The sequence below is a fragment of the Balaenoptera acutorostrata genome, chromosome 19, assembly GCF_949987535.1.
Source record: "Balaenoptera acutorostrata chromosome 19, mBalAcu1.1, whole genome shotgun sequence".
Taxonomy (NCBI): Eukaryota; Metazoa; Chordata; class Mammalia; order Artiodactyla; family Balaenopteridae; genus Balaenoptera; species Balaenoptera acutorostrata.
Window position 1 is genome coordinate 3553656 of NC_080082.1, and position 25860 is coordinate 3579515.

The 25860-nt window shown below is 57.7% G+C and overlaps 1 protein-coding gene across 1 annotated transcript in view; it reads left to right on the top strand.

Moving 5' to 3' along the window:
- Positions 1–2517: 2517 nt before the first annotated feature.
- C19H16orf74 (chromosome 19 C16orf74 homolog) overlaps positions 2518–25860 on the top strand; it is a 31820-nt gene continuing 8477 nt past the window's right edge. Inside the window, exons 1-3 of the transcript XR_009006183.1 lie at positions 2518–3161; positions 4495–4552; positions 12797–12841. The gene's annotated coding sequence lies outside the window, so the exon portion shown is untranslated. The remainder of the gene's footprint in view (positions 3162–4494; positions 4553–12796; positions 12842–25860) is intronic.

A 25860-nucleotide genomic window follows, 5' to 3' on the forward strand; every position in this document is an offset into this window, starting at 1 on the left:
ATCTTCCTACTAATTCACTCATAAATACTTTTCCACATGGATCACTAACAGATAAGGGCTTTAGAAAACACAGTGATATCACTGTCACAACTATTAACATTAGTAGTAATTTCTTTTTTAAAAATATTTATTTATTTATTTGGCTGCGTCGGGTCCCAGTTGCGGCGCTCGGGATCTTCTTAGTTGTGGCGTGCGAACTCCCAGTCGCGGCATGCATGTGGGACCTAGCTCCCCGACCAGGGATCGAACCCAGGCCCCCTGCCCTGGGAGCGTGGTGTCCTATCCACTGGACCACCAGGGAAGTCCCAGTAATTTCTTAATATGATCTAATACCCAGACTATGTTCAATTTTCTAGTATCTCACAAATATATTTTTCTAGTTGGTTTGTTCAAATCAGGACCCGTCCAGACCGCACAGATGTGCATTAGGTTGATCTGTGTCTGAAGTCTCTATCCTTCCAAGTGGGCTCTGACCCTCAAATCGAGCTTCTCCATGGTATTAGCCGATTAACGTATGTGGGAGTTTTTACAGAACAAACACCCATACCTGGGCCCTACCTGGACCCTACCTGGACCAATTAGGTCAGGATTCCTGGGGTGAACCCGAGTCTGGGTGTTTGCTTCACTCATTTGTATTTATTTATTGGTTAAGCACCGCCCTCGGGGATCCTGGCATGCTGCCAGGGCTGGAACCCACTGGAATACTCTCAGGGGTTCTCAAGGCACTAGCAGTCGTGCCCCCCAGGGTGTCCCCTGGCAACGTCGGGGGAGGTTTTTGGTTGTCACCACTTGGGGAGGGGCTATGCTACTGGCCTTTAGTGGGTGGAAGCCAGGGATGCCGCCCAGCATCCTACAGTGCCCAGGGCAGCCCCCCATGGCAGATCATTACCCAGCCCCAGCGTCCAAGTGCTGACATTGAGAAACCCTGATCCTGCAGCACAAGCCCTGCTGTTCTCAGGCCTCCTGGGGGAGGAAGCAAATTAAACTGGATTCTTTCCATTCCTCATCTCAACCCCATACAGTCGACAAAACGCGCATCCGCCTGGGCCTCCTCACATTAGCCCCGCGTCCCCTCCCCCAGTGCTGAGTTGGGCCAAACTCCCCCTAGGGACTGGCCACTCCCCTCTCTGCTTGGGGCAGGACAGCAGGGCACAGGTCGGAACGCCACCACTCAGCGGCGGGATGACCTGTGGCCTCCCTCTGCTGCGGGCCCCACACCTGGGAAATGGAGAGAGCAGGGCTGTCCTGAGCAGGCGGTGACAGCAGGCCACGTGCCTAAGGAGCACTCAGTCAGTGACAGTTATGCTGTTCACTGCGGTACCCGGTGCCCGGCGCAGAATAGATGCTCCAAAAGTGCTTACAGAAATGAATGGTCTATACACTAATATGTATAACATAGATAACTAATAAGAACCTGCTGTATAAAAAAAAAAAAAAAGAAATGAATGGGTCCCCATTTCTCCTTGTGGAAACTGGGGCCCAGAGACAGGCTGATCTCACAACCAGTGCCCAGCATTCGGCCTGCTCAGGGCTTCTCGGCCGGCAGAAAGGGCCTTGCTTCCGTGACAAGAATGTGGTTGGCTGTGCCTGCCGTCTCTGGAGGCCTCCCCACCCTTTGTTGCCACGATCACAGGAGACGATGCGAAGCAGCCCTGCCCCACAGCTCGCTGGGGAGGAACAAGGGCACAGGACCCTCGCATTCCACCTTCCCTCCCGAGGCTGAAGGCAGGGACGGGGACGGGTGGGGGGACATCCGGCCCCTAACCCTGCCCCCCACCTCTGTCCTTCTATTTGGAGGGGGGGGACATGATACATTTCCTGCCTGTCCCTCTGGACTGGATACGGTCAGGGGAACCAAAAGATTGTAATATTTTTAGGAATGACTCAAAGGGAGAACACGGCTAGGGCGCTGACTCTATTTCCTGCAACCCGATTCTTTCCTGCATTCACGGAAGGAGTGTCATTGTCCTGCTCTGAGACTCAGTTTCCCTTTCTAAGCCTCCAGAAGGACACAGAGCACAGGGTGTGGAGACCTTGGGCTTGTAAGACGGAGCTGGCCTGACAGGCTTGTGACAATGACATGAAAAACACTTGCTAGGGGGTGGCTTTGTTCTTCCTGGCATGCTGGGTAGGTGCCTGCAGAGGCCTCCTCTGTGGGAGGCCTCCTGAGAAACCCATTTGGATAAAAGGCCTCTGCACCCACACCTCTGGGAATTGGGGAATGACTATCAGCTGGGCGTCCTCAGAAACCTGAAGGCAGCCCAGCGGCCAGGAGGCAAGTCCTAACACCCACCAGCTGGGCCGCGCCCCCTGGTTCACCCCCAGAAGTGGGGTGCAAAAGCATGTGTGGCGAGCCAGAGGGCCAGACGCTGACACGGGGAAGCTGCCCTCTGATCACGAGGGCCATCTGAAGCCCCACAGGCCAGCGACTAGCCGGGGTGGGGGGAGGGTGCGCACTGCCAACGTGTCCCCAGGGCCCAGGGCGGGGGTGGCGAGATGCTGGAGCCCCCCACTTCCCCCCTCCCTTCTCCGCAGCCTGGCGGCGGGGCCTGCTCAAGCACAGCCATCCGGTGTGGGGGGAACCCCGCGGCTCAACTTCCACCACCCAGGGCTGGGGTGCACAGCCGCAGGGGACCCAGCACCCAGCCTCGGGAGGGGCGCGCAGCGGAGAGCGCGCCCCGGGCCGCGCGGCGGAGAGCGCGCCCCGGGCCGCGGCCCAGACTTTCCCCGGGTTCCCCCCCTCCTTCGACCTCACCCTCGGGCCGGGCGAGAGGAAACTAAGGAGGGCAGGGGAGCCCGCGAGGCCGGAGGCGCGGGCGCCGGGCGCCGGGCGCACCCCTGGCCCGCTCCCTAAGGAGGCGGCGGGCGGGACCCGCTCTGCTCCCGCGCCGGGCCGGTGAGATCCGGCGCTCGCGGGCGAGGCGGGGCCGCCGTCAGCACCGCCCTCGGGGGCCAGGGAGGGGGCGGTGGGAGGCGTGCGCGCGGCGGCGGCGGCGGCTGCCCCGAGCGCCGGCCGGGGCGGAGCGGGGCTCCAGCGCGCTACCCGGCCCGGGCCGGGACCCCCGCTGCTCTCTTCAAGGCTTGTCGCCGCGGCCCCTCGAGCCCGGCCGCCGCCGCCAGCGGCGCCGGGGCGGGCCCCACGGTGAGCCCACCAGGAAGCGGTGAGTGCCCTGCGCCGCGCGCCCCGGTGCCTGGCACGGCGCTGCCCACCCCACCCTTCTAGAAGACGCCGCTCTTCCCGAGAGCCGCAGCCCCGCGGAGCAGCGTCCACGCCCCGCCAGCCCCCGCGGCGGGAGTGGCGTCCCTGGGGCGGGCGGGCGGGGGCCCCGGGGGGCGGCGGGGGACCCTCGCGGGCTCGGGCGTGCCCCTCCAACTTCTTGCAGACTTTCTGCGGAGACGCGGGTTTGGGGAGAGTTGGGCCTCCTCCGGCCGTGTTGCAGCTTAACACTGGGCGGGTCGGGGGAGGGGTGTGTCCCCGCGCGTGGACGCCTCCGGCCCCCCACGCCCCACCTGCCACCCCGCGCTGTCACGAGCTCCTGGGGGACGGACCAGACCGCCACTCCCGAAAGCTGGAAAGGAGCCCGGCCGGGGGGTGGGGGCAGGAGGCCTCGAGAGGAACCATTTCCCCTCTATCGAGTATTTCAGAATATATTATTTATGAACCGCCTCACTTAGGGGCCCCCTTCGCTCCCAGAGCATCAAAGCAGGTTTGCAATCTCGAAGGGCGATTTGAGTGTGAACGCACTCGCCACTCTCCCGGCCCGCTGAGCTCAGCGAACCTGGGGGGAGGCACTCCTTGCAAAGGTTGACCCGTAGCCCGGCGTGGCCAGCCTGGTGGGCGGGGTCAGGGCGGCCGGGACCTCTCTCAGACTGCCCCCGGCTGTCCGGCCGCGGTGGAATCAGAAAAGTCTGTGCCGGCTGAGCCTCCTTTGCCTCACTGAGGATGGGGGCGGGGGAGGAGGAGGTGAAGGCAGCCTGGTGGAAGCGCTCCTGTGATTGTTCAGCCTTTGTGAAAAAACACCCCATCTTACAGATGAGGAAACTGAGGCTCGGAGTGGCCCACCTGGATTGGCAGGCTCCAGGGTTTCCTGCACAGCCCCCAGGGGCGCTTGGGGAGCCTCTGTCCCAGGCAGGGTTAACTCCAGAAAGCACCCTGTTACCTGTCCAGGCCACACCCACCTTGGGTTTTGTGTCCCCACCCTGGATGGGAGGGAGGCTGTGTATTTATGGAAAGACTTAATCCCTCTGCCGGCCCCAAGGAGGCTGAAACCTCCACCAGGCTAATCTCCTCTCCCTGGAAGCCTTTCTCTTGGCCAGTGGGGTGCCCTCCGTGGGCCCTGAGCCTGAGGTTGAGAACACCTCTGGACTTCCCCTCAGTGGCCACAGAAAGACAGCTGTGCTATTTAATGTTTATTGAGCGCTAAATGATGGTACCCATCACCTGCGTTTTCTGTTTTCATTCTCTGACCTAATACTGTTATCTCCATTTTACAGATGAGGACACAGAGGCTTGTAAAGATAAAGTGACTGATCCAAGGTCACGCACGGGCCGGTAAGTGGCAAGGCCGGGCCTTGGACCCCTAGCCCTCACAGTGTAGGACCGCCAAGTACAAGCCTTCCGCCGTGAAAATATTGTTAATGTATAATATACACACAATAATGTGTACACATTAAACGTGTACACCCAGATCAAGAAACAGAAATTCCCCCAGGAACCCACTCGTACCCCACGGAGACGCAGTCTCCCCTGGGAGCCGTGGGTGGTTCTGTGTGTACCACAGGCAGTGCCACATTGTAGTTACTTTTTATTTGGTGCAAAGAACACAGTAGTTTACTTTTCTCTTTGCACTGCAAACCTGCAGGGAGTGACTAGGAGTTTGTGACTCCTAACTTCAAGGCTGCTGTAAAAACAATGACGTGTTTTCTACTTAACCCCATGATTAATTAACCATTAGCCTAACTTCTAGGACAATACCCCTTACTCTGAAACATTTTTATTGATGTATAACGTAGGGAAAGTTGCACAAATCCTAAGTGTTGAGTTTAATCTCACAGAGGCCCCAAGGTGGCAGTGGGCGAGTATTGTGCTCAGACTTACATCGTCAGTCAGCCGAAGGCCACGGCTAGACCCCAGGTGGCCCAAGACCCTGTCCAGTGACAGCGAAGCGGGTGGGGATTTTGGTGGGCACCTCGCCCCTGCCCCTAGGCCCATCCTCTTTCGCTTCCTGTTGGCAAGCAGCTGTGGGCCAGGCAAGTGCCTCCTGCAGGTGTGTGGGCTAAAGCCAGGGAGAGGCTCGTGTTTGCACTCTGTGTACCAGGATGGGAGGCATGTTAACGCTTGTAGCATCTGTTCCCGGCACAGTCCCTTTGGCTGGTATTGCAGGAATTCTAATCCTGTTGCAAAAGGAAAGTGCCCTTTTTAAAAAAGGAAGAAAACCAAGATGCGTTGCGTGCCTGCTGGGAGCCCTGATTGGCCAGTCTGTTAGTACGTCTTCCCTGTGTTCGCAGTAAGGAAACAGGCACGGAGGGCTTGCCCAGACTCCCCCAGCTGGGAGGGGAACCTGATTCCATCTGGTCTGGTGGGTCCACCCACCTAGGCAAAGGGTCACATTCCTCAGCTATGATTCTTCACACCTGCCGTCTCCTTGGTCCTCAAGTGAGATCTTGGTTCAGGGCTTGAGGCCCTGTGCCTGGGCTGAGTCATGACCTCCACGGGGCTTTTCTGATTTCATCTGGGAGGTTGACTCCACAGAGACCAAGTTCAGGCTTCAAGCCCGATTCTGCCTTTCATTGACTTTCCCTCTCTAGGCCTCCATGGCCTCATCTGGGAAACCCAGGTGACAACCCTTGTGTAGGGTTGCCAGGTTTAGCAAATAAACATACAGGCCGCCCAGTTCAACGTGAATTGCAGATAAATGATGGGTGTTGATTGGTAGGAGTATGTCCCATGAGTAGTCGGGCATCCTGTATTTTATTTGACCGGTTCCAGTTCCAGATCTGCAGGATTCATGCCCGGAGGGGTTTTATTTCATCCTCTACAGCCCAACCTCCATGATCCACCAAAGCAGAAACTGAAGGGAATCAGCCGACATTGGCCGGAATTCTACAAGCAGGGTCCCTTCAGCCCTTGAGTGGTTCTTGTGTCTCCGGTACACAGTGCTACATCTTCTTTACTTTTTACTTTGTGCAGAGAACACGTTTGTTTACTGTTCTCTTCGCATTGCAAACCTGCAGGGCGTGAGCTGGCCAGCACTCACGGCTTCGAGCTGGTAGTTTGTGGCTCTTCCCTGCAAGGCAGCTATAAAGACAGTAACGGACACCTTGGCCAAGTATGTCCTTTCCCCTGGAGATGCCCATGGCTTTAGAGAGGCCGTGTGGGGTGCAAAGCAGCAGATATCCCATCTCTCTCTCCACCTCTCAGGGGAGGGGCAGGAGGAAGTAACTTTTTTTTTTTTTTTTTTAAATTTTATAGCTACTTTATTTATTTATTTCTTTATTTTTGGCTGTGTTGGGTCTTCGGTTCGTGCGAGGGCTTTCTCTAGTTACGGCAAGTGGGGGCCACTCTTCATCGCGGTGCAGGGACCGCTCTTCATCGCGGTGCGCGGGCCTCTCACCATCGCGGCCCCTCCCATTGCGGGGCACAGGCTCCAGACGCGCAGGCTCAGCAGTTGTGGCTCACGGGCCCAGCTGCTCCGCGGCATGTGGGATCCTCCCAGACCAGGGCTCGAACCCGTGTCCCCTGCATTAGCAGGCAGATTCTCAACCACTGCGCCACCAGGGAAGCCCGGAAGTAACTTTTTATCACTCACTGCCCATCCCTGTCACCAGAGAGGATCCTGTCGTGGCCATTTGGCTTTAGGGAGATTTTTATGCCTGGGTGCAAGAAAGAACCTGTTCTAACTCAAGCTGTTGTGCAAATAAGTAACAATCTGATATTTTGAATGGAACATAAACAGACCCCGATTCAATATGAAAGGGAGGTTTTTCACACTCCTGCGAATGTGTGAAAGAGAGAGAACATTTATACCTAAACTAGCAGTTCTCTTGGGTCCGACTGCTTTCCTACCATGGTGCCAAGCTAAGGGGGCCCCTCTCATGAAATCTTTCCTTTCCGCCCATTAAATCTTTATTTTCTAATTACAAAAATGTGTATCTTTGTAACAAATTCAGACGGTATAGACCTCCGTGAGTAGAATGGTAGACACTGAAGCCGTGTGGTGAGATCAGCCGGGCTATGGGCTGCGCTCCCTGGCCGCTTGACCGCTTGGAGCTCCGTACCCTCCCGTGTACAGTGGGGCTGGGGATGATGTTATGTCCTCAGGTGTTGTCAGGGTTAGGAACTTTTGTAATGGGCTCGGCCTCTTGAAAGCATTAGCCTGACGTCTGTCAGCTGTTAGTGTCGTGATGGTGGCGTTTGGGGGGATGTAGCCCCACTCCCCCCGGTTAGGCGTCGGTATGGCTACCGTTTGGACAGATGAAGCATCAAGCTTGCCTTCCTCATTGCCAGACATCCCATCCCATCCCACCCCACGTACGGGGGGGGTGTCTCCCACAAAGGCATCTGCCATCCCTGCAGGGGGCTGCCCCCCCAGCCCACTCACGAAGGGACTGGAGTGGATGGGGCTCTGTCCACAGTCCTACATAAATCACCCTGGGGAGCGATTCCTCCTGCTGCGACAGGCCACACCTCGGAATCCGGGACCACGTGGCAGGGTGCCCCTGGTTCTCTTCCCACGCAGCACCCTCAGAGGGTGCTGAATGGTGACATTACGACATGTATGGTTGACAGTGAGGTGATGATGACGGTGACACCTGTCCCAGGCCCTGTCCTGGAGGCTGGGCCCGGATGCCTGATGAGGACGCAGAGCCCGGGAGGCAGAGCGTCAGCGTCTCAGGCTCAGAGAGGGGAATGACTGGCCTAAGGTCACACAGCTTGCAGAGACCCCCAGTTCCTCTCAGCCCCTCCCAAGCCCCATCACCTTCCTTCTGCCCGTGTGGGGCGTTACAGCAGCGTGCACTGGCATAAGAAAAGTCGGCTAGTGAAAACTCCATTGGGGAGTTTTAGAAACCAGAAATAGAATCACTACACGTAGACAAGACCTCCTGATGCCACATTTGCCTGACCCTGGCACAGCTTCCTGTCCCCCAGTGTCCCCTGAATCCAGACTGCCAGGTCCTCTTCCTCCTCCTTTCTTCCTTCTTTCCCTGAGTGTTTTGAGATAGGTATTTATTTATTTATTTATTTATTTATTTATTTATTTATCTATTTTTGGCTGCATTGGGTCTTCGTTGCTGTGCACGGGTTTTCTCTAGTTGCAGCGAGCAGGGGCTGCTCTTCGTTGCGGTGCACGGGCTTCTCATTGCGGTGGCTTCTCTTGTTGCGGAGCACGGGCTCTAGGCCCGCGGGCTTCAGTAGTTGTGGCACACGGGCTCAGTAGTTGTGGCTCGCGGGCTCTAGAGCGCAGGCTCAGTAGTTGTGGCGCACAGGCTTAGTTGCTCTGCTGCATGTGGGATCTTCCTGGACCAGGGCTCGAACCCGTGTCCCCTGCACTGCAGGCAGATTCTTTATTTTTTTTTAATTTTATTTATTTTATTTATTTATTTTTGGCTGCGTTGGGTCTTCCTTGCTGCGTGCGTGCTTTCTCCAGTTGCGGTGAGCGGGGGCTACTCTTTGTTGCGGCGCGTGGGCTTCTCATTAAGGTGGTTTCTCTTGTTGCGGAGCACGGGCTCTAGAGCGCAGCCTCAGTAGTTGTGGCGCACGGGCTTCATTGCTCCACGGCGTGTGGGAACTTCCTGGACCAGGGCTTGAACCCTTGTCCCCTGCATTGGCAGGCGGATTCTTAACCACTGCGCCACCAGGGAAGCCTCCAGAGACAGGTATTTTTAAAGTCACAAGACAACTTTGGGGACAAAACCCATCAATTCAGGACAATTTTCTGGGAGGAACAGTGTGACACAGAGCCTTCCCCCAGCCAGAGCTGCAGTCCCTGGACGCCCCTCCAGCCACATCAGAGAAGTTGTAGGAAAGCCCGATCTGATGCTCCAACTGCGGATCTGATGCTCAAACTGCGGGGGCTGGGTAACTCTGGTTGAGCTGCTCTCTGCTTTCCTTTCCTTTGTTGAATGCTTCTCTTGAAATAGTTTCAAGCTTGCAGAAAACTTGCAGGAACAGGAGGTGCTACTGTATATCCTTCACTGTTTAGCCGCAGTTGCTTTATGGGCTTGAGGCGGGTTAAGATTTCTGGCCAAACTCTGTGAGTTAAGCTGCAGAAATGATGGCCCTGGAACCTGAACACTTCAGTGTGTGTTTCCTAAGAACAAGGACCGTCTCTTGCAAGATACAGCCCAACGATCAAAATCAGAAAACTCGACATTGGCCTCATACTGTCACCTCCTAGGCAGTTGTCTTTCTTTTGACCATTCTATTACTTTTCAAACAGACACAAAAGTATGTCACGAACTCCCATGTCCCAGCTTCAACAGTAGATGGCGTCCCCAATCCCCCCCCCCCCACATCACTGCTGCTGTTTTTTTGTTGTATTTTACAGCAAAGTCCTGACATCACTTTATCAGTGAGGACTTCAGCGTGAATCACTGTTTTATAAACCCTGCGCTGGGATGTGTTGTAAACACTATTGGGTGGGCTGTGACCAGCACTTACCCGAGACAGAATGGAAGAGCCATAGACTATGAAATCAGAGTGCTGCCCACAGCGTCTGTACAGTTGTGATGTTAAGTGTGCCTAGCAGGGGTCCTGACCTCAGGGGCAGACAGCTGGGCAGGAGACCCAGCTTGGGGGAGAGGGGTAGGGTGGGCAGAGACGATGGGGTTGAAAACATGGGCTTGAAATTCTGATCCCACCATCTGCTCCCCATACGACCTTTCTGCAGGTTAACTAATAACCTCTTGGTGCCTCAGTTTCCCCATCAGCAAAGTGAGGGTAGGAATGGTCCCAGTCTCACCGGGCTGTTGTGAGGCTTAACTGACCATGAATCTCTGTCAGGTTGCTCTGGAGGGTGCTGGGCACATAGTGGATGCTCAGAAAGGTGCCCAAAGGTGCCCAGTATTCCCATAGGTCTGCTCTCGGGCTCTCTCTCCTCCAGCCCCAGTCCCCCTTTCCCCTAAGGAAGGATGCACTCTCCCTGGCATCTCATCTTGCACATTAGAGTCCCCCCACTGCCCCCCACCCCGGGAGCTTTTGAAAATCCCAGTGCCAGGCCGCACCCCAGGCCAGTTAGCAGGAATCTCTGGGGGAGGGACCCAGGCATCGGTGTTTTTGTAAAGCGCCCGGCGACTCTCTCACGCTGCTCAGAGCATCACCTGGTTCTCGCTGGGATGCAGCTCCTGAGCCTGCGGGCGGGGCGGGGTCTGAGCGCTTACATTTTTCACAGCCTCCCCGTGGTGGTACTGATGCTGCTGGACCAGGAGCAGCTCTGAGCAGCGAGGCCCTGGCGAAGAGGCTCCAGCGGGAAACCACCGCCTCCCTCCCCTCCATCACTGTCATACATGATAGCAGCTGACACTGCTGGGACCTTTGCTGTGCGCCGCGCGCAGAGCAAAGCGCTTTCACAGTCACCCCCTCCCGACACCCAGTCCTCAGTTGACACCAGTGCACATGCATCAGCCCCGTTTTACAGACGAGGAGAGTGAAGTCTTGGCAGGTTAAGAAACCTGCCTGCGATCACATGGCTGAGCCAGGCTCTGGTCCCAGCCAGGGAAACGTTTCCCTTAGCACACAGCTGTCCTGAATCTGTTCCCAAAGGTGTCTGTCTGTCCGCCCTCCCTTTCTCTCCCTCTCTCTCCCCCTCTCTCTCCCTCCCTCCCCCCTCCCCCCTCCCCCTTTCTCCCTCTCTCCCTCTCCTTCCCCGCTTCCCTCCCTCCTAGCCCCCCAGGCCATCCCTTAGTGGACGTCTCCTGTCCACCTCCTACCGGCCCACAAGTTCAACCTGGCTAAAATTGAAGCCTTTATCTCGGCCCCTCCTCCAGACTGACCCCTCTCGGGGTCCCACTCTCTCACAAGCCTGAGCCTGTGCATCACGCCAACTTCCAGCTGCTTCTCCCTCTGTACCCTCACTGCCCCGCTGTCTTCACCACTCAGGCTCCACAGTTTCTGGCCCAGAGCCGAGCTGCTCTGACCTCAACAAGCACGTGGATCTCGAGGGGCCTTGTTAAAATGCTGATTCTGGCTCAGTGCATCCAGGTGGAGCTGAGATGCTGCATTGTTAACAAGCTCCTGGGGGTGCCAAGGCTGCTGGTAGTGAGGGCCGGGTGGGGGGAGACCGGCCTGCACAGCCCCCTAGAATGTGGAGGCTCCTATGAGTGCCCAGAATAACCTCTGAACTATGTAACCAGCCTCCAGAGACCCCACGGTCCGGCTCAGCTTTGGCCCTTCTGTGGCCTGTACCTGCCCGCACCCCCCCCCGCCCCGCCCTCTGTTTCCTCCCGTGGGCCACGCCCCTCTTGTCCTCTGGGCCGTGGCACATTCTGTTCCTGCAACCTGGGAGGCTGTTTCCTGCTTGGCTCACTCCTGTCTGGGGACATGGTCCCCAGACCTCCCAGGCTGGGGCAGGAACCCTCCTCTGGCCTCCTGGCATCCATCAGCTTCCCCTGGGCTCACCACGCCTCTGTTGGTGCCAGTTTGCCTACATTCAGGTGCGGGGCCCCATGTGGCCTTGAATCCACTTGTGTTGGGTCTTCTGAGACCAGATGCCAGGATGGGAAATGTGCAAGAAATGTATCAATAAGGGAAATAGGGAAAGGGGCTGGGAGGTCTGAGCCCAAGGAATAGCGAGGCAGAGAAAGCAAGGAAGGGCTGGGAAGCATCCAAGGACAGCTGGCAAAGCCAGAGGTGGCCGTCAGGGGCGCCTGCCATGGATCTCGGCCTCGTGCAGGACAAAGAGACGACAGGCTTGCGAGCACAAGGGCCCATCAGAGATCTGTGGGCGCTGCTCGCGGCCACCCCCCACCGCAGCCAGCCTAGCACACAGGTGTGTCCCTGGGAGGGAAGGGATCCCTGCCTTCACCCTCTCAGAGACCCGAGGACCCTCTGAGGTAGAAATAAGAGCCTGCAAGAGCCTCACAGACCCCTGTGGGGTGGCCCCAGCCAGGGGTCAGGGCAGTAGCAGCTTGGAATCCCAGCTCCACCCCGTCTAGTAAGCTGGGTGGCCTCAGGCAGCTGCTGCCACCTCTCTGAGCCTTGATTTCCACACCCGTAAAACGGGGGCAGTAATAGCACCTCCCAGGGGCGCAACCGAGGGTTGAGTGTCAAGCCGCTGCCTCTGTTCACCCATCAACTACTTGGAATGCTCAGGACCATCACCTTGCAGGGAGATCGTGGGAACGGGCTGGGAAATTTTAACACTGGGGACTGGGTTCCCTTCATCTGTTAGATCTCTGAAGAATTTGCATTTTAGAAGAGGGGCAGCGTTGTAACAAAAGGCACACGCATTTTGCGAGCTCAGGGCCCCCCAGCAGCCCCACCCAGGGCCCCCTTGTCCCCAAAGCCAGCCACGCTCTGCTGGTTCTGCCTCATCAGCCCGGGCCAGGCCTCACCGGCACCTTCACCAGCTCGGCTGCCGCTCTGGGCCTCCTCCAGTATATTTAGCTTTGAGGCGCCTGAAAGTTTTTTCCACCAGCACACCCTCGTCTCTGAGCAAATTCAGCCCAGCTGTAGCGGGCAAGCGCCGTGGCCTCGGCCGCGGTTTCTCTCCGCGCTACTTCCTGTTGTGCACCCATCAGGCCGAGGGCGGGGCCTGGCCACGCGTGGCCGATACCAACAAGCTTCTCCTCTCCTCAGGCTGCAGAGGCACCGACATGGGGCTGAAGCTGAGCTGCCTGAAAGGTAAGCGGGTGGCTCTCCCTCCAGCTCTTAAGGGGGGCGGGGGAGGTGGGGTGAGGCAGGAGAGAGGGTAGACCCTGAGACCCCAGTGTTGCTGCGCCTGAGACCCACTAAAGGCAGCACCTGCACACAGTAGGCGCCGTAGGAGTGCATGCTCCGACTCTGAGCACTCCTCCAGGCCTTCCGTTTCCCTGGAGCTGAGTGATGGGGGAACGTCCCAGGGCCCCCACGCTTTGGTTGCCCCCTCGGAGGGATGAATCCCAGGCTGTGCAGAGCCAGGGGGTAAGAGGTCCTGGAGGAAGGTGCCACGCCCGCACGGGGGCGTTCTCTGTCCACCCCGAGGGCCTGTTATCACTGAGATAGGTGGTCCCACCTGCCGGGTGCTGGGGAAGGAGGGCTGGGAGAGGGGAAAGGCCAGCGGGGAGGAAGTTCTAGGACACAGAGTCATTGACGGGTGACGTAGGCACTGGCAGAGGCAGCCCAGACCTCTGTCTTGTGCTCTGGACCTTTCCGTCCAGTGTCTGGATGTCCCAGGGGCACCTCAGACCCACACGGCCCACGCGAAGTTCATTATTGAGTGACAAATGCTCCCACCCCATGTCTCCCCAGCCTGAAGTCTGGGAGTCGCCCTGGTGGCCCCTCGCCCATGTACAGCATGCCCACCAGCCCTTTACTCCCCTCCTGCCTGTCTCAGGCCTTCCCCCAGCTCCATCCCTCTGCCACAGGAAGTCAGGAGGTATGGGAGGGGCCCCCCCGGGATGAGGGACCAGCCTTCAGGTCCTGCTGCTGGGATGAGTGAGCTCCAGTGAGCCTCTGGTTGGCCCTCGGAGGGGGACAGGGCATCTTGATGGATAGCTCCTCCAAGACTGTGGGCCAGTGGGGAGCAGTGGTCCCCCGGATGAGCCGGGGGAGGTGTTTGTTGAGCAGGCATCCGGGAGGGTTAGCTTCGAACGCTTGGAGCTCAAGGACCCCCCATTAAACACTGACTCACCCTTCCCCTCCCCCAGCCCTGACACCTACAACCTACTTTCCATCTCTGAATTTGCGCCCTTCGGGTGCCTCACTAAGTGGAATCATACGGCCTCTGTCCTTTTGTGTCTGGCTTAACTTCACTCAGCATAATGGGGAAGCTTCGTCCATGTTGTAGCAGGTGTGTGAGAATGTCCTTCCTTTTCATGGCTGAATAATATTCCGTTGTGTGTGTAGACCACGTTTGGTTTATCCGTTTATCCCTTGATGGAGACTGGGCTGTTCCCACACTTGGCTGTTGTGTCAGGACATCTTTGACAAGCCAAGATCCTGGAAGGGCCTCTGGGGACCACTTGCCTTCCAGCCCGAGGCTGGGGGTCGGCCAGGGGAGGAGACCCAGGAGCTACAGATGCTGAGAATCCCTGGGAGAGCCCCCCACCTGCAGGACTGAAGCCCGGGCAGCAGGCTGAGTGCTCCTGGGCTGGGAGCTTTTAAAAGGGCCCTGGCGGAGCTGAGTGCTGGGAGGGGTACGGGAGCTGGCGGCCCTGAGCGAGGGGCGCTCATGCATCTTTCATCACTGGCTCTCTGGAGCCGACCCACCGCCTTCTGCCTCCCCCAGCCCCACCCAGCCTTGGTCTCTGGAGGTGACGAGGCCCACGCAGGGTTAGATGTGACTCAGGGCACAGGGGTTGGGGGGCACAGAACCCCTCTCCCTGTGTTTAACCAGGATGACCCAGGCCCCCCAGCCCAGGAGCCCTGGGTCCTCCTCCTCTTCGGAACCTCCTTCTTACGGGAAACTGCAGAGGGCTGGATCCCTGTGCCCGTGAAGTTCATGGTTATCTGTGTCCCTTCCCTCGCTGCCCACAGGTGTGGTTTCGCCTAGTTGTCGGTGCTGGGACGTGCAGTTTGTGCACTGTCTTCTATTTATTTTTTATTTAATGTTGGGTGCTAGTGCTGTATTTCTCCAGCCAGGATCACTTTCACAATTCTTTAACGCCTGTGTGTGTCCAGTTCTGCCAAGAGTGGGTCTTTGGGTTGTTTCCGGCGTGTTGCTTTTGTGGATCATGTCATTTTGATCGTCTTTGCTTTCTAACTTTTTAAAATTATTATTTGTTTGAGATAAATTCCAGAAATCAGAATGACCTGCTCAAGTAGTATGGATAAATGGTGGCTTCTTCCTGGGGGCTTGGCCCAGGCAAGGCCCTTTTCTGTGCATTCTGAGTGGGTCAATTCATCCATGCCTCCTCCCACCACGAAGTGAGTACTTCCAGGATTCCCAGTTTCCAGGTGAGGAAGCTGAGGAACAGAGAGGTCATGTAGTTGCCCGGGGCCACACAGCTGGGACCCAGGTGGGATTGGAACCCGGTCGGGCTGTCCCTGAAGCCTGGCTTTAGCCTCTGCTGGTATGGCCTCTTCAGGGGAAAACATTTTAATTCAACGCTTGAAGTGACCACTGTAGCCAGAGGCTTTATCCACCCGCTCTCTTAAATCTTCACATTAACCCTATAAGATGGTGTTTTAGTTTCCTGGAGCCGTTGTAACAAATTACCGCAAACTAGGGGGCTTAAAACCACAGAAATCTATTTTCTCACAGTTCTAGAGGCCAGAAGTCTGAAATCAGAGTGTCAGCGGGGCCGTGCTCCCTCTCGGGGCTCGAGGGGAGAATCCTTCCTGCCTCTTCTGGCTCCTGTGGGTTCCAGGCGTCCTTGGCTTGTGGCCGCATCCCTCCTGCCTCTGCCTCCGTCTTCCCACGGCCTCCTCCCCTGTGTGTCCCTGTGTCCTTTCTCTTAGAAAGACATTGCTCTCTCCTCTGTCTTATGAAGACACCCATCTTTGGACTTAAAGCCAGTCTTTTTTTTTTTTTTTTTTTTTTTTTAATTTTATAGCTACTTTATTTATTTATTTATTTATTTTTGGCTGTGTTGGGTCTTCGGTTCGTGCGAGGGCTTTCTCTGGTTACGGCAAGTGGGGGCCACTCTTCATCGCGGTGCGGGGACCGCTCTTCATCGCGGTGCGCGGGCCTTTCACTATCGCGACCCCACCCGTTGCGGGGCACAGGCTCCAGACGCGCAGGCTCAGTAGTTGTGGCTCACGGGCCCAGCTGCTCCGTGGCATGTGGGATCTTCCCAGACCAGGGCTCGAACCCGTGTCCCCTGCATTAGCAGGCAGATTCTCAACCACTGCGCCACCAGGGAAGCCCTAAAGCCAGTCTTAAATCCAGGATGATTGCATCACAAGATCCTTAACTAACTACATCTGCAAAGACCTTATTTCCAAATAAGGTCATATTTTGAAGTTCTGGGTAGATGTGAATTTGGAGGGAACTCTACTCCACCCACCACAAGTCACTTCACCTCTGAGCCTCCTGCGTGTGGGACAAAAACGTAGCTCTCTGTCTTATTTTTAGAACGCGCTCATTGCCTGTCTGGCAATAAAGACTCAGCCCAAGGTGGGCGATCACGAGAGTGTGACATGGGAGAGAGCGGCACAGCTGGGCCGAAGTCCTTTTGTTTCTGGTTCCAAAGGAGGGTGGGCACAGCGGGACACTTTGAGTGGGGTCCTTGTCTCAAGGGCCTGGCTGTAGCAGCTGTGACCTGTGGGGACGGTCCACCGTCCAGAGAGCACCTCCCTCGCACCTTCTCACGTAAGGGCTGGCGTGTCTGTCCCCATGATCCGGGCCCTGTTCCCTAAGCGTCTTCCCCCAGTTTGCTCATCTCGTCCTCACTACAGCTGGACAGTGTAGGTAACGTTACAGATGGGGAGACCGAGGCACAGGGACCGAGGCAGGAGGGGCTTGGCTCAGCAGGCGGTGGGGAGGGGGGAGTGCTCTTCCTCATCGCTAGCATGCCCTGTCCCGGTCGGCCTCAGGTGGCACTGCCAGGAAACAACATGATGGGGCCGTGTGGCTCTCAGCGGGGCGTCCCCAACCTGAAGCCTGTACTTAACATCTTGTATTAGTGTGGTACATTCATTACAGTCAGTGAATCGATACAGATACGTTATTTTAACTAAAGTCCATGCTTTATTCTAATTTCCTAGTTTTTACCGAACGTCCCTATTCTGTCCCCAGATCCCACCTGGGACCCACCTTACGTTTAGTCATCATGTCTCCTTAGGCCCCTCTGGGCTGGGCCAGTTTCTCAGAAGTTCCTTGTCTTTGTGACCTTGACTGTCCTAAGGAGGAGGGGTCAGGTGCTTTGTAGGATGCCCCACTGTGGAGATTCGGCTGACGTCGGGGCTTTTTTATAGTCTCTTTTGTGGAGTATACGATCATGGTGAGGGTGGGGACCGAGGAGGACACAGGTGCATTCCCCAGGACACTGGGCACTGGGACCCCTGACTGCTCGGGCGTCTTTCCCGGCTCCCTTTTGGGGCTCAGAGCCTCCGCTCCCTGTAGCCCAGGCTTAGGTGGTTGGGAGGTGGCAGTTATGACGCCCATTTTTCTGATTGGCGTTTGGAGGCCCAAGACCAGCCCCGGATCGCAGCACAAGTGAGAGTCACCCCGCACTGCCCCATTCTAGTGCAAACACACGGTTCCAGCTGCCCCGCAGCAGGGTCCAGAGTTGGTGGAGAGATTGTTCATCACACAAACATTGATTGTGTCCCTACTCTGTGCCAACCCACAGCCGGGTACAGGGCTTCAGGGCTGAGCAAGGCGGCCACGGTCACTGACCCCCCTGGAGCCCAGAAAGTAAGGAGGAGATGCAGGTTACTTGGAACAGATGTCCGAGCACAACTCCTCCGTGCTAGGACAGAAACCACCGCCCAGCCCGGGGACGGCACCGCTGAGGAAGCAGCACGCCTGAAGGAGCTGGCCTGGGAAAGAGTGGGACGGGACCGTGGCCCAGGCCACACGCGCTACCCGGGCAAAGGCCGGCAGCAGGAGGGTGTCAGAGGGATTGGAGGAGGATGGCAGGTGGGCAGGCTGAGGATCGCCCTGGCCGGATGGGGCTGGAGGGAGCTGGGGTTTAGTCATCGTCGGGGACAGGAGCGCAACACAGAGGTAGGAGACAAAGGCATTCGTTTGGCTAATACATCCTGAGCAGTTTTCAGAACCGTGCTGGTTCCGTACCGTTAAAGGGAAGGTCACACAGTGGGATCCACCCCAAGGTAGAGAATGGCCAAGACTCAGTATCTTAATTTACTGAGGTTTAGTGTTCCCACCTGTGAAATGGGCCGGGGCTTCCCGCCTGTGGAGGTCCTGGGGGGCGTCCGTAACCTCGCCACCCCTGCACACCCCGGAACAGAGCCCGACACACAGCAGGTGCTCCCTTCCCGTGGAGGAGAGGCCCAGGCCAGAGCTGTGCTCCTGTGTGACTTTCCATTTGTTCGGCAAACGGTCCTTGAGCGCCTGCCACGTGCCGGGCACTGCACTGGGTCCAGGGACACGGCAGCGACAAGCACGGCCCCCCTGCCCCCACGTACAGGGGACAGAAATGAATGTGTGAGCACGTGACCCGGGCTGGTAGACTTTGTGGTGAGAGCTGCAAAGGGAGTTGAACAAAGAGGTGCAGTAGAGGGGCTTGAGGCAAGTGAGGACCTCTGTGTAGTGCCGACACTGGAGCCAGGCACACAACGCAGGGAACAGTGTTCTGGGCAGAGGGAACAGCAGCAAGGGCCCTGAGACGGGAACGGGCTTGGTGAGCCGATGAGCAGCGAGGAGTCGAATGTGGTTGGAATTGGGGGCGGGGCCGGGGGCCAAGCAGGAGGGGCGGAGGTCACTGGGACAGGCAGGGCCACGGCAGCTGAGTGTCGTATCAAAAATGTCTTTTCCAAGTAACGGGAGGCACTGGAATCACTCCAGAGCAGCGGCCTCGTCCTCCACTGCACGTCAGGACCACTCGAGGCGCCTACCGGAAGGGACAGCCCCGTGTGCTGCCCAGGGCCAGGATTTAGTTTGGATGAAGCTTCCCAGGTGGTTTTCCTGTGTGGCCTGGGGTGAGAACCACCGTCCGGGGCCCGTGCCCTTGCTTTTCAGGTGGGCCTGGGGTATAGACTGATACCCAAAGGTGACAAGGACCAAGCTAGCTTGGCTGGGCTTCAGGGATGCAGGCTCCAATCGAGGGCTTGTTCTGGAACCTTCTGAACAGATCTCTGACCGGGAGACAGGGGCTCGGGGGGCTAGGAGACCCCCAGCCTGCTCATTGGAGGGGTGGGCAATCAAAGCCTCTTCTAAACGCTGAAGCAGATGGGGCTTAGTTTGGCCCCACCCCAACCCCCGGGGACAGCTGTCAGCCCTCCTGGCTCACGGCAGGGATTTATTATACCCAGCACCTGCTGTCCTTCCAAAGGAGGGAGGGAGGGCCCACGGCTCACAGCAGGTGGGAGAGGAGTCTCAGTCCCGAACTGGGGCCCACACGGGATTAACCTTTGCCTCCTCCTTATTCTCGGGGCTCCACGGGGTCAGGAATCACGCAGCCTTGCTCATCCCTGGAGCCCTGTTCCCGGCTGTGGGTCAGCGCACAGTAGGGACACAATAAATGTTTGCGGAATGAACACTCTCTCGACTTTAACTAAGATGTGGGACCCTCCCAGGACCGTCCCTGGACGGCTGGGGCGGCTGTGCCATCTCACTCCCTCGGCCCAGTAGGGAGGTCCACTCCCGCCTTCCCGCATCTCCCGCCTTCCTGCATCTCCCGCCTTCCCGCATCTCCCGCCTTCCCGCATCTCCCGCCTTCCCGCATCTCCCGCCTTCCCGCATCTCCTGCCTTCCCGCCTCTCCTGCCATCCGCTCAGCAAGGCTCTGAGGAGGCTTGCTCATGACCCGCCGTGTACAGAGGGGGAAACTGAGGCATAGGGTGGTAAAGCTCCCCGCCCCAGGTCACACGGCTAGCATGTGGCCGTGCTGGGGCCCTGAGGGCCTCGGGAACCTGACCGGGCACCCCGGACACGAGGACCCCCCGCCACCCAGTTCCGTGCCCGCAGTTTCCTCTGGGCCTGGCCTGTGAGGAGTGAAGGCAGGATGGAGCGTGAGCCTCCTGGGAGGGCAGGAGGGAGGGGACGGGACACGGAGGAGGGGAGGTGGCGCTGGACCCACTGCCTGCTGCTGGCTGCTCTCAGTGGACAGGGACCTCGTGCTGCTCAGGACCCCCAGGCGAGGGCCGTGTTCACCGAGTGTCAGCTGCTGGCACGCGGCTGGCCCAGAAGGCGGACCGGCCTGGCTCCGCCAGGCCTGTGGAATTCCTCTCTCCCTCCTGGGCCATGGTTCCTCAGCCTCACGGTTGGGGTGTAGACGTGATTCTGGGCCAGGACGGAGCTGCCCCACGTCTGCCTCTGACCGTCCCTCCCCCTCCCTCGCCCATCCTAATGCTTCTGCCTCACGGGCTTCGCGGGGCCCGAGACAGGTGGGTGTGAAGCTCAGAGATGGGTCAACAGGTCCAGGTCTCGTGTGACCTGGCTGAGGGTCTTCAACTCCCTGAATCAGTGCTTTTTGTTTTTAACTCTAAAACAGGCAGAGTTAGACGCCCCCCGGGCCAGGGCTGCTGCTGGAGGGGAAGAGGCGCGTCAGGAGCTGGGAATGGGGCCAGGGATGCGGTGTGCACGCAGACGTGCTAAGATGTGCCCACACGCCTTCTTCCCTTTTGGAGCGGCTTTGAAATTTTATTTATGACCGTGGGCCAGGCCTTCCATGGCCAAAGCAATAGTAAGGGATCCTGGTGTCCACCCTGAGAGATTACTGACTTGCCCGGGAGTCCAGCACACAAACGGACAGCTGTCCTCAGTCTGTCCCAGGTGGCAGGACAGACCTGTGGCCTGGGGAGCGCTTGTGGCATCAACGCCCACCGTGGGCAGCCAGGCTGGCTGAGGGCGGGGCTGGGCTTCCGCCCGTCCCATGGGAGTTCGGGAGCTGAGTGGCCCTGCAGAGCTGTCCTGGACGGAGGGGGACAGGCCTTTCATCTGGCCACCTACTGGGGAGGGCTGGCCCTGAGAGCCGGTGCCTCCTTAAGCTGTGTGCCCTAAGCGTCTTGCTTGCCTCACCCCAGCTCCACCCAGCTGGGTGAACAGCTTTCCTGGGCTGAGGGCAGGCCCTGGGAGGGGCTGAACCGTGAGCCAGCCGCGGGCAGCATCTGGGCCGCTGGGGACTAGCCTGGCCCTAGAGGGGTGGGTCTGGGCCGCACAGCCCGGCATCTACTTGGGCCGGAGGCTCAGACCAGGCGCTGTGGGACAGGAAGGGCCTGGCGCCGAGGACACGTGTCCTTTAAGCCAGAGCCCCCGTCACAGCCACCCGCCACAGCCAGCCTCGGCTCCTCGAGACACACCCTGATGGCCCAGCCGTGGGCTTCCCACCCGTGGGTCAGCAGGGTGGGCCGTGCAGGGGAATACTCTACAGCTGTGAAAAAGGACCGGCAGCTCTGTCTGAACGGATAGAGAGCCATTTCCCACACTTGCAGTGAAGTGAAAAGAACAAGGTGCAAAACAGTGGCTCTGTTGCCACCACCTGTATTGGAAAAAGAAGAGGCATATGCCTGTGAACATATTTGCACGTATATACATAGAATATTCTGGAAGGAGACACAAGAAAACAGTAATCATGGCTGTCTCCAAGTGAAGAGGTGAAAAAGAGCTGGGTGGCTGGGGAGTGAGGTGAGAGCAGGACTCAGATGGCCCTGAGTCTCTTCCAGCTGCCCTTGTCTCTGGCCTGGGGAGACCGGCTCGACCCCACTGCCCAGGACTCTGTGAGGCTGACTCCCAGCTTCCTGGGCTCCTGCGACCACACACTGGGCCACGCTCCTCAGTGATTCAAGGGAGAAGGAGTGTTCCTGGTGGCGTTCCCATCTCCCTTCCTGCCTCTCCAGGCCTATACTCCGAATTCTCCCCCTGGCCCTTTCACTGCCTTTTTACTGTCTCACCTCCTCAACTTGATCAGACCTCGCCTGCAGCAGGAATGCCCCACCACCCCCTTTTCCCCATTCCACCTCCTAAATCTGTCTATGTCCACCCCTCCTCAGAAGATGTTTTATTTCTCTTTTCAATTATTTTATTTTTTGAATATGTAAAACATCTGCATGGTACAGAATGTAAAATGTGCAAAAGAATATGTAATAATAAGTCAGCCTGCTCTCACCTCTCTCCCAGTCTTTGGAGGGCTCTGCTGTCTGGCTGCCCGTCTGCACCCCTCTCAGGCCTCAGCTGCCCACAGCTGGGGGACACGTCCCTATCCTCAGGGCCCAGACTCCCCCAGGTGCTCCCCGGTTTGCTCTGGATAACACCAGTCACCTCCTTCCTCTGGGACTAACTGGAATCTCCTTGCCTATTTGCACAGTAATAACCGCAATATCCTATTAATAGCAGTAGTAACTATTAATAGCATTAATAACGATTGGCCCCCTGCTGTTAACCAGGCTGCCCCAGACACCTTCTGCCAGATGTCACATGTCCTTACGAGAGCCCTGCAGGTTATGGGTTAGTATGTAGGGCGAAAGTTCAAATCTTTATTCCACCAAGGGGCCAACCACTTGCAGCCTCTTTGCAGCGGAGGAAACACAGGCTCAGAGAGGTTAAGAAGCTTGCTCAGCCCGCACAGCTGGTGAAGGGCACACTGGGGAGGCCGGTCCTGTGGCTCAGGCCAGCCTCAAGCCACGCAGATGTGCCTTGGAACCACTCGGGACAAAGGAAACCACCTGCTCCCAGGCACCTGCTCTGAAATACCCAAACATCGTCTCAGTCAGTAACAGCTCTGATGGCGGTTCTCAGCTCTGGGGTACCTTGCCCCCCACCAGGTAGAGCTGCCAGATTTAGGAGGGAAAGAAAACATAAAATGGGATGCCCAGTTACATTTGAATTCAGATAAACGGGGACTAATTGTCTAGGATACGTACGTACGTCCCACATGTAGCATGGGACATACTTATACTAAAAAAAATTATTTGTCCTGAATCTTACCTGACAACCCTGTCCCCCCAGGGGACACTTCCTGTTGTCACAAATGCGGGAGCTACAGCCTCTGGAGGCCAGGGTGCTGCTCATCCCCCTTCAAAGCACAGGACCGCCCCACCGCAAAGAATAACCTGGCCCCAGACGTCAGCAGTGCCGAGGCTGAGGACCCAGAGCTACACACACCACGCGTTTCCCACGGCCCAGGCAGGCGTCAACGGCTTTCCGGATTTTCTTTGCCTTCAGTTTTCCATCATCCTCTGAGGGCAGGCCTACTCTTGAGTCCATTTTAGAGGCCAGAAGACTGAGGGCCGGGGGTGGGGCTGCTTGCGCATCACACAGAGGAGACGTGATGGGGCTGGACTGGCCCCGCCGCCATCTGAGCCCTCACCCTGCTGGCCGAGACCCCGAGAAGCCTTCCCAAGGGGCTGGTGTGAGGAGGAGAAAGGCCCGCCCACCAGGACCGGGCAGGGCTGGCGGGGAGGGAGGGACTGCAGAGTCCAGCAGAGGCGGGGAGGCGGTGGCCGTCCAGCTGGGGAGGTGAGCACGCTTCCCACTTGGCGGTGGCGAAGCTTCTTCCTCTCTGGCTCCTCCTCCCAGCTTCTCGCTTCGCTAGCTCATCCCTGACGCAAGCTGGGGCTTTTTCCTTCATTAAAAAGAGATTTAAAACATCCACTGCCATCTCCATTGGGCCCGGGCTGCCGAGAAAAGGTAAAACCCCCGTCCGCCCTGGCCTCATTCGTAATAATGCAAGGCTTTCCCCTTAATTGGAATTTAAAAAAAAAAGAAAAAAAAGATTAAGTGCATCTGGAACCCTCGGGGGCATTTGTCCATTTGTTTTTTTTGAAAGACCTGCACTAAATCCAGACACCCGGTTGTCTCTGAGGAATTAGTGCCAGCCCAAGTCTCCGCCTGGCCCCAGGGCCTTTGTGCGTGCTGCTGCTGACCCGAGAGCCCTCCCTGCCATCTCTGCGGCTGCTCTCGGGTCGGGCCCCCTCTGGGAATCCTTTTCTGACTCCCGCCGTCTCCCCCAGGCCTGCTGCTCCCTGCCGTCATCTGTTCCTTCCTCCTATCACTGACCCAGGCTCTGCAAGGTGTTTCTTTGCTTCCTGGCCCCCAGGAGGACAGGCTCTGTGCCAAATCCCCTGTGAGTTCTCTGTGCCCCAGGGTGTCCATCTGGAAGATGGGCCTCGTTGGAAGGACCAAATAATGAATCCCTGCAAAATGCTCACACAGACCCCGGCCTCCCGGGAGCACTGTTGTCACAGATCACCCATGTGGGCCCCTCCCGACAATGGCTTGGATCAGAGGGGACCCTCGTTATTTTTTTCCAGCCTCCTCTGAACTCTTTGGGGTCCTAGTTTGCTGCTGGGGCCTGAAGCAAGAGGCAGAGGAAGTCAGTGTGTGGCGGGAGGAGCAGAGAAACATCTGCTGAGACTGTCTTGTTCTCGGCTGTGTCCCCAGCACCGGGAACAATGCCCAGCACACAGTAGGTGCACAATAGATGCCTGTGGACTGAGCATCTCCCCTGGGCCTGGCTCTGTGCTGGGGGCTTTATCCGTGCACTGCAGGGGAAAGGAAGCATCCCCTCACCCTGCAGGTGAGCAGGCCGGGCTCGGGGAAGTCACAGAAGGGAAGCAGGAGGATTGAGAGTCAGATTCAGTTTTTCCTCCTTCCCGAGCCCGTGGCCCTTCCAACCCAATGAGGAGAAAGGGTCTCCTTTGAGTGTTAAGTTGGAACCAGGAATATCTTTTCAGAGTCACTCCGCAAACAGCTGTGTGACTGCAGGGATGAGACAAGGTCCCTGACCTGCACGCAGAGGGCAGGTGGTGCTCAGAATTGGCTGAATCAGTGAATAAGTGCTAAGGTTAGAATATCATGTTATTAATAACAGCTTGTGTTTATTGAGTGTGCACTGCAAGGCGGGTTCTGTGGTTTCCTCGCCTGCGAAATGCATGTAACAATCAGACCCCTTGGCTGGAGTGAAGGCTTCAGTGTGGCTCCTAATCCACTCAGCGCCCCCTGGAGGTGGAGAATATGAAGTACCCCCATTTTTGCAGGTGAGGAAGAGGCCCAGAGGTGGAGCCCCGCCAGTGGAGGAACCCAGGTGTACGTTCTGGCCTCCCACTGCACTGTGGGCCCGGCAGGGCCACTGTGTGATGGTGCCTTGGGGAAGAGTGGATATGGTCCCAGGGACGTGGTCCCAGGCAGGGTCTGCGAGCTGGCACAAGGGTGCTGATCGAGCGCCATTTTCAAAAGATCCAGCAGAGGGCGCCCTTAAGCCACGATGCCTGCTCTTGGCGGCCTCTGGGTGGCTTGGGGGCCAGGAATGGTGCGGTGTCCCCCGTGCCTGGGGCATCCTGAACAGAGGCTAGGCCTGGCTCAGGGCTTCTGAAGGATGAGAAGTGGTGGCTGATACCGGAAGGAGTGAGATGGGTGCTCAGGCCTGGGAGCCACCTGGCCTCTGCGTGTCCTCAGACACGTCACCTTCCTTCTCCAAGCCTTGGTTTTCTCGCTGGAGAATGGCCATGACCCTAGTGTGCAATCCGAGGGATGGTGTGAGGATTAGTGTGGACTCCGCCCAGAGCCTGGCACGGGGGGTGCTTAAGAAGGGGTGGCTCGTCTCTGTGGGAGGCGGCAGCAGTGCTCACCTCCCCCAGTATTTGACCCCAGGCCACTTCTCCCACACTGGCCAGCCACACGCCCCATGCCTTGTATTTCGTTCCTACAAGACTGGTATCAGAGCTCCATTTTTCCAGCCGTGGATACTGAGGCTCGGAGAGGAAAGCCGTGTGTTCCCAGGTGCCCTAGCTCAGGGGGTCCCAGCCCTGCTGTCAGACTCACCCAGGAACTTTTTAAAGTCCTGGTGGCCTGTGTAGCACAGTTGAAATCTGGCCCCCTGGGGGCAGGGTCCCCCCGCCCCCAGACCCACCTCGGGATATTTTTTAAACTTTCCAGGTGGCCGCAGTAGGCAGCCAAGATGGAAAACCACTGCCCTGGAGCGGGGCAAGGGCAAGGGCAGAACCAGGCTTCAGAGGCAGTCTGCCTGGCCTCCCATCACAGCCTCCGCGTTTCCCCCGTGGGAAAGTGGGCGCCAGGAGGCCAGAGAGGTCTGGCCCAGCTTGTTCCATCTCCACAACTGAGAAGGCGTGTGCCCCAGAGCAGGGCCTGGTTGAGGC